We start from the raw sequence: 12,387 nt of genomic DNA, 5'->3' as shown, positions 1-12,387 counted from the left end.
TATAGGCTGATGGTTTTCAGTGCATCAAACATTTTAAACTGGCAATCGGCTATTACTCTATGGAATGTGAAAAATTACTCCATTTTCTCATTCTTTTTTTTATAATAGAGAAAACACGAAATATTTCCTTAATGGAACTGTTAATTACTGTGATATCAATATAGTCAGATACATTAATATGAGATCTTTTTGAAGTCCTAAAGATTCTTTTGATTACTAGCATAAACTCTGGATTATTATAATATACTTTATGTTGAGCTGACTTTGGATAATGTTGAGAGGCTGCAACTGGTCCAAAAGGCTGAATCCAAACCAGTGACCTAAACCAGTTACAGGGAAGGTAGAAATTACTTCTTTCAATAGCTTGATTGGCTATTTTCTTCCAGTCAAATTGTATCTTATGACTACAATTTCCCTATAGCCCAAGTCTCACCTATCTGAACTATTCAATATGAGCCTACACCGGTTTAAAGACCCTAGCATATGATCTTCATTCAGTCTTATCTTTATAGCCTTTAATTGTTCCAATTTGGCAATGACAATCTGAATTATACCCTGTCAACTTACTTTTTCAGATGCTTTAAAAATGCCCCAGTTTTGCTTTTCTCCCACCTTTTTGTCCTTGACTTGGCTCAGTTGTTGTAGAAGGGGTTCAAAGTTCAAAAGTTGTTTGCACATCACTAACACAGTGACGGGAGGAAAATGGAGAGGGTACAGTCTTGTCCTTCCCAATACATTTGGGCAAAAGCAAACTGCTGCAGCCTCTCCTAGTTTCTTCCTAATCCAAATTTTGCCTTCTTGACTATGTTGTGAAGTTGCTTGGCTAGTTTATGTCTGTGACAAAGTCAAGGATATGTGCCACCCACATAGGAATGTCTGGTTAGGACACCAGGGAATTTTAATGGTTGCTTTCTCATTTAAAAAAACTTGATATGTTCTGCTTTTTTCCTACGATCAATACAGTTACATGATTAGTGCTGTTAGATCCCATAGTGCTTGGAAAATGGGATTTCTGACATATTGGGCATTCTGACATTTCATCATTCATTTTAGTCCTGACACGATGTTTTGCGTGGGGGGAGTCACAGGAACCCTGAGAACTGTTTGGCTATGTCATGTCACATCAGTACCCTCTCTTTTCTGGACAACATCTTGCCTTTGACAGAGGCTAGCGGCTAGCAGCTTTAGGGAAAATATTCCTCAAATTAAAAATATCCTAGAAGTAACAAGAGATTTTTCTTGACACACCCTCCTACATAGATGAGCCTGGAGATACCGAAGCATGAATTCTGGCATCTTTAACAGAGGCACAGATTGAAAAATGATTTTTTGTTGCCAAATGCAACAACATTGATGTTCTGATTTTTACACATTTTCACAAGCCAACGTGAAGTTAAACGTTCTGATGACTTGTCAAGTTCTGCTGGCCCTTAGTCTGAACTGCATTCCAATTTAAGATCAGGAGTACGCTATTTTGCAATAAAGTATGACCAAGATGAGAAGAGGCATTCCACCATTACTTTCGAGTAGTGAGCACTGGGAGCCAGTTGTCCAAGTGGAATAGCTGTTAGGAAATTAAAGCCAAGACCTTATACTGGGGTTGCATAGTGTAAATCTTCACAAATGAATCATACACATTGTGCTACACAATTGTTTTGCTGAATGGTATGATATATATAACTCAATATCCAACCAAATTTGCCCCGCATGTGGAACCCTGATTAATAATAACCTAATAAGCATCTGCATGCACAACCCCTCTACTGGAAACTTGAACTCAATGCAATGGTGTCACTGGAATTGGTGTTACTCAGTGTAGTAACTCATGGAGCCACCCCCACAAAACTCCTTTCATTCCTGACCATGGAATAATTTTACGTATACAGTGTTCCCTCAGTTATCGTGGGTGTTCCGTTCCAGGACCACCTGTGATAAGTGAAATACCGTGAAGTAGGAATCCGTCCCTCCCTCTCTCACACTTTGCCTTCTCTTTCCTCTCCTCTTTCCCCTCCCTCCCTCGGACACCAATGCCACCCTCCCCTGGCAAGAGGGACACTTTTACCTGTGCGGCCTTCCTTCTCCTAGCCCTCCCTCCTTGCCTTCCTTCCCCTGCTACTTTCCCTCCTGAGGATGTGGGAGAAAGAAGAGGAGGAGGAAGAACAAGATGCTGGGGCTGGGAAGGAAATTGCCCCTGGGCCTGGCATGGGCAAAAAAGTCCAGAGCAAAGAGCTGGCCAGGCTACACTGGGCTGCTTCTGGATAAGACCTGGCTGAAGTGCGGCAGCTACCACAGAAGCAGGATCAGCCAAGCAAGAGAGACAAGAGGAGGGAAAGCGGAGAAGGAAGGAATTTCCTCCTCCACTTTCCCTCCTCTTGTTCCTCTCACTTGGTTGGTGCTGCTTTTGCTTCTTCCTCCTCCTCTTCTTTCTCCCACAGCCTCAGGAGGGAACGCGCGGAGGAAGGAAGGCAAGGAGGGAGGGAAGGCTAGAAGGAGGAGGGCCGTGCAGGTGAAAGTGTCCTTCTTGCCATGGACACCCGAGGGAGGGAGGAAGAGAGGGGAAAGAGGAGAGGAAAAAGAAGTAAGGGGGGGGGGGAGGTGAGAAGGAGGAAGGCCGTGCAGGGAAAACCGTGAAACAGTGAGTCCGCAGTAAGCGAACCGTGACGCAGCGAGGGAACACTGTATTAATAGGTTTTAAATGGTGTAATTGGTTTAACTGTTTACTTTTAAGAGTTTCAAAGTTTAATCCTCTTTTAATGTTTGCACGCCTTTTGTACATTGTAAATTGTTTTTGTGGTATTATGGAATTACAAAGAATTTTTCAATAAAAATAATAAATGTCTGCTAAATCTTTGCACAAACATTTTAGAAACCGTTATGTTGGTGCCACATATGAAGGAGGTGCCACCTGGTGCGGTTTGCACTCCCCAGACTTGCCTAGTGACAACACTGACTCAGTGTCCTGCTGCTTTTGTAGGGGAACTTAAGCATGGATAACATGACAACATGAAGTCACACTATTTATTGTATTTGAAATCTCACTAGGAAATATGACAGTTCCATCAAGCTAGAAAAGCTAGCTATAGTATTTTACCTATGACTGTGGATTGACTTACTAGTCACAGCTCCCACTTGGGATGACTAAAGATTTCCTGGTTAAAAGTTCCTTTAAACTAATAGTAAAGAGCTTCAGTGTCAAGCTGATTTATTGACACTTTCTTCCTTTCACTGAAGGCTTAGCATATCAATAAGACACTATGACAATGAAAATGCCTGTGTGAATCATGTAGCCATTGCAAAATGTATGACCTGTGGCAAATTTTAACATTGATATCCTCTCTCACTAAACTACATCCCTTCTAGTAAACTACGAGTAACTGTTCCATCTTTTTCCTGGTCTCTGTCAATGCATCCAAGGAACAGAAAGGAAGTGCATTTATCTTTATGAATGTGAAAGCCCTTAGCTCTGGTCTTCCCTCTTGAAACGAGGGCTTTTCCAAGCTCTTTGGCTTTCCAGTCATTCTGCCATGCTGTGCCACTGTGCTGGCCAGCCATAGAGAAATAAAGCCTTAATTCAAGCTGCTACTTTGAGCTTATTACAACATTTGACAGCCTCATTTCCCAGGAAAGCAGAATGTTTCAGTCGTGCAGCACAGTTTCCTGGGATTTATGAGGATAATTAACAATCTGCTCTGTTTGAACCAGTCTATAAAAAGCTGCAAGGGTCAAACTGATGGGGTTTGGGGCTATGTCTGTGCCAGGACAATTTCAGTACCTGGCTAGAAGCATCTGCTTGAAAAAAGGGACTAATTGGGAATGACAAGTCTGGGGGTGAGGCTGCCCTCTGTCCTTCTTCTTGATATGGAAACTTGGCTCTGACAGGAGTTTTGACTTCAAGCACCAACCTGGAAAAGAATAGATTACTTCTAAAGTTATCTTACTTAGGTTGTAATTGTAAGTCCAGTTGGATTTTTTTTTTGAATGGATATCTGAGAAAATTGGTACATGGTTTTTTTTTTTTAGAGGGTGGGTAGGGTTTTTCTTTGGTAAAATTCATTACTTGTTGTAGCCATATATCTTTAAGTTTCTGCTGACTTATAAAACAAACCTTAGGGCCATCACAGGATTTTCTGGGGCTGAGGGTGTGTGACTTACTCATGGTCACCTAGTGGTTTCCATTGCCGAGAGGGAAGCAAAGTCTGAATTCCAGAGTCATAGTCTAACACTTAAATTGCTATACATACTGGCTTTCTATTCATTCTGTTCCCTTGAAAAGTATTTCACAGTATAGCAAACAGAAATAATACCTTGATCACCTGTGCAGGTAGCTATTTATTTATTTTATTTTATTTACAGTATTTTTATTCTGCTCTTCTCACCCTGCAGTAGACGCAGGGTGGATTTCAATGCACATATAAATGGCAAACATTCATAGACATACAACATATATAGCCAGACACAGAGGCAATTTAACATTCCAACTTTCTGGCTTTATGAGGGTATCTTGATTCCAGCCACAGGGGGCGTTGTCGCTTCACCATCTACTTGTGACATTGAGTCCTTGATGGAGTACTTCCTCATTCTTACACATGCTGCTGGAAGGTTTTATGGTGTCGTAAATTAGTTAAATTAGCCTCCCTGCATAAAGTGGTACCTAAATTTCCTACTTGACAGATGCAACTGTCTTTCGAGCTTCATAGGTCAACAGCAAGCTATACTATTAATGGTTGGGAGCTCACTCTGACCTAGGCTGGCTTCGAACCCATATCCTCTCGGTCAATAGTGATTTAATGCAGCTGGCTACTAACTAGCTGTACCACAGCCCGGTGGCACAGCTGTAATGTTCTGACATTTTAAGGGTAAATGTTGTCTTATTTATTAGATACAAAGATAATATAATTGTGTGTGCACTATGTAGCAAATAGTGATGTCACTAAGGGTTACGGGAAGTGCAGAATGCACCAAGTGATACCATTAGAAGGGCGTGGCACCCGATAGCTGTTTGCTCACCATCCCTCTCAAGAGAGAGTGCTCTATGTGATTTTGATGTATTATATCATTAATCTGTGAGGCTATGATCGATTTTTGTTCAATAAATAGTTATTTCTGTATTATACACTTTTGCCTTAAGGAACACTGGATATTGAAAAGTTGAGTTCAGACATGGTGTCCATAGTGTTTCCCACAGGAAACATGGGGACATCTAGGAGATCCCTGCAGCTGGTGGCTACAGTGTTGGGATAAAAGGACATCCTGGTGTTGGTGGCAGAGGTGTGGATAAGTGGAGACCCTCACAGTTGGCAGCAGAGGGATAGGTAGAACTGCACACACACTGCTTACTATTCTACTTTGATGTTGGTTTTATAGTTGTTTTGGCCAATTCATAATTTGCTTGGCAATATCTATCATTGTACATACCTCAGCTGGTCCTTAGAAAGCAAAATTGCCACCTGACACCAGTGAGGTACTTAAAGCTTTACCAGCTTATTAGATTGTGAACTATGAAAAATTAGGATCACCTCCCTGTTATCAAAAGGCGTCCTTTGACAGCAATTTGAACAGAGACAAAAATTTCCTGGCACACTCCACATATTATAACACCAGTTGATATCCCAGCTGCTAGCAGGTTTTCATGCCCACTCTATTACATCTCTTTTCTGGTGCAGAGCCAATATCAACACACCAGACTAAGAATTTCTACTATTTCTATGTTTACCTACTTATCTTGACTCTTACCTTTGTACTCAAACACTGTTTGGCTTTTGAAACTGAACTTGTTACCCCATCACCATACCCACATGTTTTTCCTTGCTATTCACACTCCTCCCACCCATTCATTGACATAAATGTCTGTCCACAGGTTCCTCACTCCATGCATTTGATAAAATAGACTGAGTCTACAAAAGCTTCTGTTATAAATGTCTTTCTCTCCATTAATCTAAAAGGTGCTGCAAGATTCCATTGTATCCTTTACACCTGTTCACTTTTATCCTGTTTCTCGTTTAAAAGATTGAAAAACTACACTTTAACCAAAACGAATGTAGTAGCCCCAGTGAACTCCCAGATTTTAAATGTAGAATTCGGTGGTATTTAACTAATGTGATGAAGTCCACAGCTTGCTATATGGGTTTAAAATAATATAACATATAGTTGTCTGAAGCCAAGCTTTTGTAATGATGACTACTACCTATTTTGTATTGTTAAGAAATCCAAGCCTATGCACACCATCCTTTTTCCATTCCCAATGATAGCTCTGCTGTGGTGTGGGGAGTTACCTAAAGGTCCATCAGGAAGCATTGTAAAAGACTTTTATTACAGCTATAACCAAATTTACTTCCGTAACTGAATCCAACATAAGCAGCAGAAAAGACCTATGGCTTGCCTTAACCCTAGATTTTCTCCGATACTCCAACCCCTGCCTCTAGACAGGCATTTGTCAGAACTTCTACACCTTCTTTCTGGGTCTTCATCCCCCGGGACAAGCAACAACTCTCCTCTATATAAAGTAACTTACTCCACTGCTTCCTGGGTGTATTTCCTCCTCCACTCTTTCAGATGTTCCCCCAACCTCTTACCTCTAATAGCCCCTGCTCTCAGTTCTGCCCTATTTTCCTTCACTGAGCTGCCCTTCTTTTTACCTATTCCTGGTTGACTCCCTTTTGTTCACAAACTTGCCCCTGTTGTACTTTTTTCACTTTCCCTTTTCTATTTGCATTTCTCTTTCTGTTCCTTCCACTTTCTGGCCAGCTCACCACATCCCCCTCTTCCTTTACTGTTGGCTTTCTTCTGACACTCATAATTTCCTCCTGTCCACCTCCTCTGTCTCTGCCATTTCATCTTTTAAACTTCCTGTGGCTTCCCTGACTCCTCCCCCTGCATCCACCTTCAGTGAGGCTTTGTCCAATGCTGTGGATGGGTTTTCTTCCCTCATTAGTTTCCATTCTGCCCAGTTAGGTGCTTTTTGAAGGCATGGGCTTGGCATTGATAGGCAGCCTGGCCATCCCTATCCCCCTTGTGGCCCATCACACTCAGATGAAAGCTAGGATGAGTTGTAATTTTGGTGCCACTGAAAATACACATCTAAACTGCTGAATAATTGCATTCTTCCCTTCCACCACTCACACAGAATCAGAAAGGTTGCTCTGTGAAGATCAGCATGAAAGTGCATGTTTTGCATGCAGGAGCCACGTGTCCCAAATGACTAACAACTCCAGTGCACTCCAACTATCTTTTTCCTTTGGAGAGCAGCTCCTGCAAGGAATAATAAAGCAAAACCTCTTTTCATTGCACCACATTAATAGAGAGTGCTGTCAACCAGTAAATTTATTTGCTAAGCCTTGTTGAGAGGGTTTGGGGAAAACAATTTAGTATAAAATGACTTATTTCTAAGCTCTGATAGTAAGTACCATTAAGCTACAAAATAAGTTGTTCATTATGGAAAGGGGTGCCTGACTAGTTACCTCTTTCCACAATGAACTTGATCCAATTAATTTTTTCGTTATACTTCTGAAGCTTTTCCGAAGAGTAACTTTCCTGCTGGCAGGGTTCCCAGAGGCAGTAGGCTGCAACATGGAAATTCAGGGCTCTACGAAGCCTCAAGATTGGGCCCCTCAACTCCATTGGCCTTGGGTATCATTAACTTCCTCTTCTATTGCTCTTATGATGGGATTTTAAAAAATAAAAAACCTAATGTTGTAGGATCTAAATATAAAATGAACAAACAAACAAAATAGGCAATTTCCCCTTCAAGAAAATCTTGTGGGTAATCATCTATCCTCCAGTGCTTATCTGACTGCAGAAGAAACTGTGCAGTTATGAATTTAGTGAAGAGAGAGCTCAAATATACATGTGCATCTTTATTTATGAGATGCATTATTTAATATTTTGACATGCAGGTAATTTAAAAATAAGATTTATCAGCAAAGAACACTACTCTCCTGCCACATGGGAAAGTGACACACTCAATAGAGCACTCCTGCCATAGCAATGCTGACTGAGCACATTGAAAACCACAACTTGGTATTTCAGGTTTGCTGCCAAGTATAGATTCAAGCTGCAATAAGTCTGGTTTTTCAGAGAAAACATAAGGAAAGCATATTTTCCACCCACTCTGCACATGGTCAAATCCAACCTTCCCTTTGTGAAGAGAGGGCTTTTAAAAGGGAATTGTTGGCTATGTTAATTGTACTATTGCCTATGGTTAAATTAATTGTGGTGGTAATAAAAGGGCTGTAATCCTGCACTCTACTATGCAAACTCTCTCAACTCAATAGGACCTGCTTTTAGAAGACATGCACAAACCTGCTGCCTAAAATACTGTTGCAAGTCTTTGGAAGAATTATGAAATGAAGCCATAAAAATAAGTGATAAGTTTATTTAATGAGTAAAAGCCTTCTTCAACCTGAAGCCTTCCGGATGGGTTCTAGATTATCTCCCCAACAATTAATAAATCACAGCACTACTGGACACTGAAAAGGCCTTTGATAAACTAAATTGGAATTTCATTATGAAATTAGTAAAGAATTTGAGATGTGGCAACTTACTCTTCTATTGCTCTTATGAAGCCTTCATCTAAGTTATTTATAAATATGTTGAACAGGACCAGGCCCAGGACGGAAGGGCAGCATCATCTTGGATCTAAATTACATTTTTCCCCTTAAGACCAACATATTTATTTATTTGTTTGTTTGTTTATTTACCTTACTTATATACCGCTGTTCTCAGCCCGAAGGCGACTCACAGCGGTGTACAACAAACAATAACAGCAAGAATTCAATGCTAAGTATAAAAACAATTAACAGCCTACACATTACACAGTTAATAAATAATTACTACAGAAGCCATTCACTATCGTCTCATCATCAGAAACATGATCCAGATTTGTCATCCATTGTTCCATTCCATTGTTCGTTAACCAAGCATTGCACTAATTATTCGAACGCCTTCTCAAACAGCCAGGTCTTTAGTTTTTTACGGAATACCATTAGGGATGGTGCTAGTCTAATGTCCGCAGGAAGGGTGTTCCACAGCCAAGGAGCCACCACCGAGAAAGCCCTATCTCTCGTCCCCGCCAGCCGTGCCTGAGAAGCTGGCGGGATCGAGAGCAGGGCCTCCTCAGAAGATCTCAAAGTCCTGGTGGGTTCATAGGCAGAGATGCGGTCGGATAGGTAGCTTGGGCCGGAATCGTTTAGGGCTTTAAAGGCCAACGCCAGCACTTTGAATTGGGCCCAGTAGCAGATCGGTAGCCATTGGAGTTGGCGCAGCAGGGGGGTTGTATGCTCCCTGCGCTCCGCCCCTGTTAAGATAATGGCTGCCGAGCGTTGGACTAGTTGGAGCTTCTGAGCCGTCTTCAAAGGCAACCCCACGTAGAGAGGTTATGTCTAGCTCAGACCTCCACAACATATGGCCTGCAGGCTGCAAGCAACCCCCTCCCCTTCAAATGAGTTCAGAGGGCAGGTGGCCTGCCCTGAGCAACAAGCAGAGTGGCCAATGCCAATGCCACCTCTCCTCTCAGGCTGGAACCAAGAGCAGTTACCTGGATCCCACACTGCTTCCTCTTCCATGCTTCTCTCCAGCCATTCCCAACTGTCACACTCCATCCTCTCAGCCAGCGCTGCTCAAAGAGATTTCAAGGTGCTGCTGTGTGCATAAGAGATGTCAGAGTGGCTGTCCCTCTTTTGCCTGGCAGCTCATGCTCACTTGGGTGGCATGTGGAGTCAGTGTGTGCTGTCTATGTGGTGCTAGAGAATAAGTGCACTCAGTCACAAAAGGGTCCAATTTCCCAATTATTGGATGGTTATGGCTATAGCATGACCACATTATGCATGACCATGTGAAATAACACATAATGGCAGATGCAGAGGAAGAATCTTCTTTGTCCCTGCTCTTGGAGTTCTCATACAGCAGGGGAGAAAGCTTGTGAAATCCTGTGGAACAGTGTACAAATACTGTAGTTCAAATGATTCATGCCTAGTATGATATTGCAATAATACCTTTCAAACTGCATAAAACAAGGACACGTTTGTAGAATGCTACTCTGAGAGCTCTTGAATAGTTGTTTCCATTACATCTAGACTCTGAGCAAAAGAAACCTGATTCTGTATATATATTTATTCCAGAAACTGTTAATGTGTTTCCTATACCTTTTGTAGAATTGACAGATGCCCTGTCCTTGAACCAAGCTAGCTTTGTGATTGCAATTTTGTGAAGAGATCTTAAAAATCAATTAATGGGCCATCTGATGGTGTTTGCAGATGAACAGATCCTAGTGCCTCTAGTTAAAACTATTTCATATGGCATTTTTTCTTCATCTGGTGAATGAATATGGGTGGTGAGAAGAAATGAGGAAGAAGCAACAGAGCAACGGGGTAGAATTATAAATGGAAAGTGACATTGTCTACCAACCGCCATTGCTTTAATGCATGGATTTGTGGAGCCCTCTTTTGAGCCTGCTAGTTCTTTCCAGATTTCTAAAAAATTAACTCTGTAGTTTGCTACCAAAATTCATGGATTTATAAACAATGGGAGGTCAATATCAATACCATCAGTTGAACCAGATCAAATTGTTGGTTACAAATAGAGAAAACCTACTGATACTTAAATTCTTATCTGATTTTTTCCCTATTTCTCATTGATCAAGCATAGTTATTAAAAATGAATTTGATAATAATTAATTAATTAAAAACAATTATAATTAATTTCTTCTAGGCTACCAGAAATCTGAAATTGGATGAAGACTTGCAACAGAGGTCCTATTTCTGAATGTCATTAACTGGTGAGTCAGGGTTATTATTTTATTTATTTATTTATTTATTTATTTATTTATTTATTTATTTATTTATTTACTATATTTCTATACTGCCATTCTCAGCCCAAGGGCAACTCATGGCGGTTTACAGGATGGAGGTTATATGCAGTCATATGTTGGTAGCTACATTGGTGATGTAGAATGTTGCTTTATCTTATTTCTTTATCTGTTATACTGGTATATAATTAATTTTTCTGTATTTTGGCTAACATGCCCTGCCCCTTGAACTTCCATCCCAAACACTTAGCCAACCTAAATAAGAAATTGTCCATGAAAAGACTAATGTAAAAACACTCTTTGCAACAGTGCAAAGCTGTTCAATGCTAATCAAGATGGCCAATTGCAACATTCACACCAGCCTCAAACAGACAAAAGTTCATTCTCCCACCCTGGACATTCCACAGATATATAACCTCACTTGCCTAGTTTCCAACAAATCTCACAACCTCTGAGGATGCCTGCCATAGATGTGGGTGAGGCATCAGGAATGAATGTTTCTGGAACATGGCCACACAGTCCAGAAAACCCACAGCAATCCTTGGAAAAGTTACTTGTTTGGACTGCTACTCCTGGAACCCCCCGGTTGGGAGAGACAGCAAATCCAGAGAAGCAAACTGAGATTATTAAGAGATACCCACATCTACACAGTGAGAGGTTTCAGGTCCCCTGTTTCTCTCAATATAAATTGCTTCTTATGAATCCTTGTTGTTCTCATCTTTCCTGTTCAAGATAAAGACTGTCATACTGGAGCGGTAGCATCCATTGCTAATGTAGTTCCTCTGTCCTTTCTTCCCCTAAAGATTTGTTGAACATGTTTCATTTTATGGCGCCATCTGGTAGAGACCAGGAAGATGTATTAAAGAAAGGAAAATGAAGGAGGCAACAAAAAGTCCACACGAACAGCTGGTTGCTCATAATCTCTAAGCCTTTATGAAGAAGCCAGTTCCTGCTGATGTCCCCCAGATGGGAAAGTGGCAAAGAGAAAGGTTCCAATCCAATTTAAGAAACAAATGAAGCTGGGTCGCTTCAGGTATGTAGATACTGTATATTCGGGGTTGGATTTGCTTGTGTGTTGGCACCTCATACATCTACTCCAGCTGAGATCAGTGATCGTTTCCATGTCAGGAGATGGTGAATCCATTCCATCTTTTATGACAGGCATTAAAATATCTCCAAAAGGTGCTAAACCAGGCATGGACTAACTTCAGTCCTCCAGGTGTTTTGGACGTCAACTCTCACAATCGTACCGGCTGTTAAGAATTCTGGGACTTGAAGTCCAAAACACCTGGAGGGCCGAAGTTTGCCCATGCCCATGCTAAACCATGTTCCTAAATGAATTCTGCACTGTTGACAGCTTCTTTATAGCTAAGCTTGTTTTATGCTGCCCTGGAAACTAGGACACAGAGCAATGGCTTCAAACTACAGGAAAAGAGATTCCACCTGAACATTAGGAAGAATTTCCTGACTGTGAAAGATGTTCAGCAGTGGATCTCTCTGCCCTGAAGTGTGGTGGAGGCTCCTTCTATGGAGGCTTTGAAAGAGAGGCTGGATGGTCATCTGTTGGGGGTACTTTGAATGTGATT

The 12,387-nt window shown here is 41.3% G+C and overlaps 1 long non-coding RNA gene across 1 annotated transcript in view; it reads left to right on the top strand.

The window, feature by feature from the left end:
- LOC132772617 (uncharacterized) overlaps positions 1–11,963 on the top strand; it is a 161,322-nt gene extending 149,359 nt beyond the window's left edge. Inside the window, exons 3-4 of the long non-coding RNA XR_010909761.1 lie at positions 10,705–10,771; positions 11,605–11,963. This is a non-coding gene — a long non-coding RNA (uncharacterized lncRNA). The remainder of the gene's footprint in view (positions 1–10,704; positions 10,772–11,604) is intronic.
- Positions 11,964–12,387: the final 424 nt, after the last annotated feature.

The sequence above is a fragment of the Anolis sagrei genome, chromosome 4 (genome assembly GCF_037176765.1).
Source record: "Anolis sagrei isolate rAnoSag1 chromosome 4, rAnoSag1.mat, whole genome shotgun sequence".
NCBI lineage: Eukaryota > Metazoa > Chordata > Lepidosauria > Squamata > Dactyloidae > Anolis > Anolis sagrei.
Note: the sequence above shows the minus strand (reverse complement) of the source record. Positions and strands in the feature narration are given on the sequence as shown.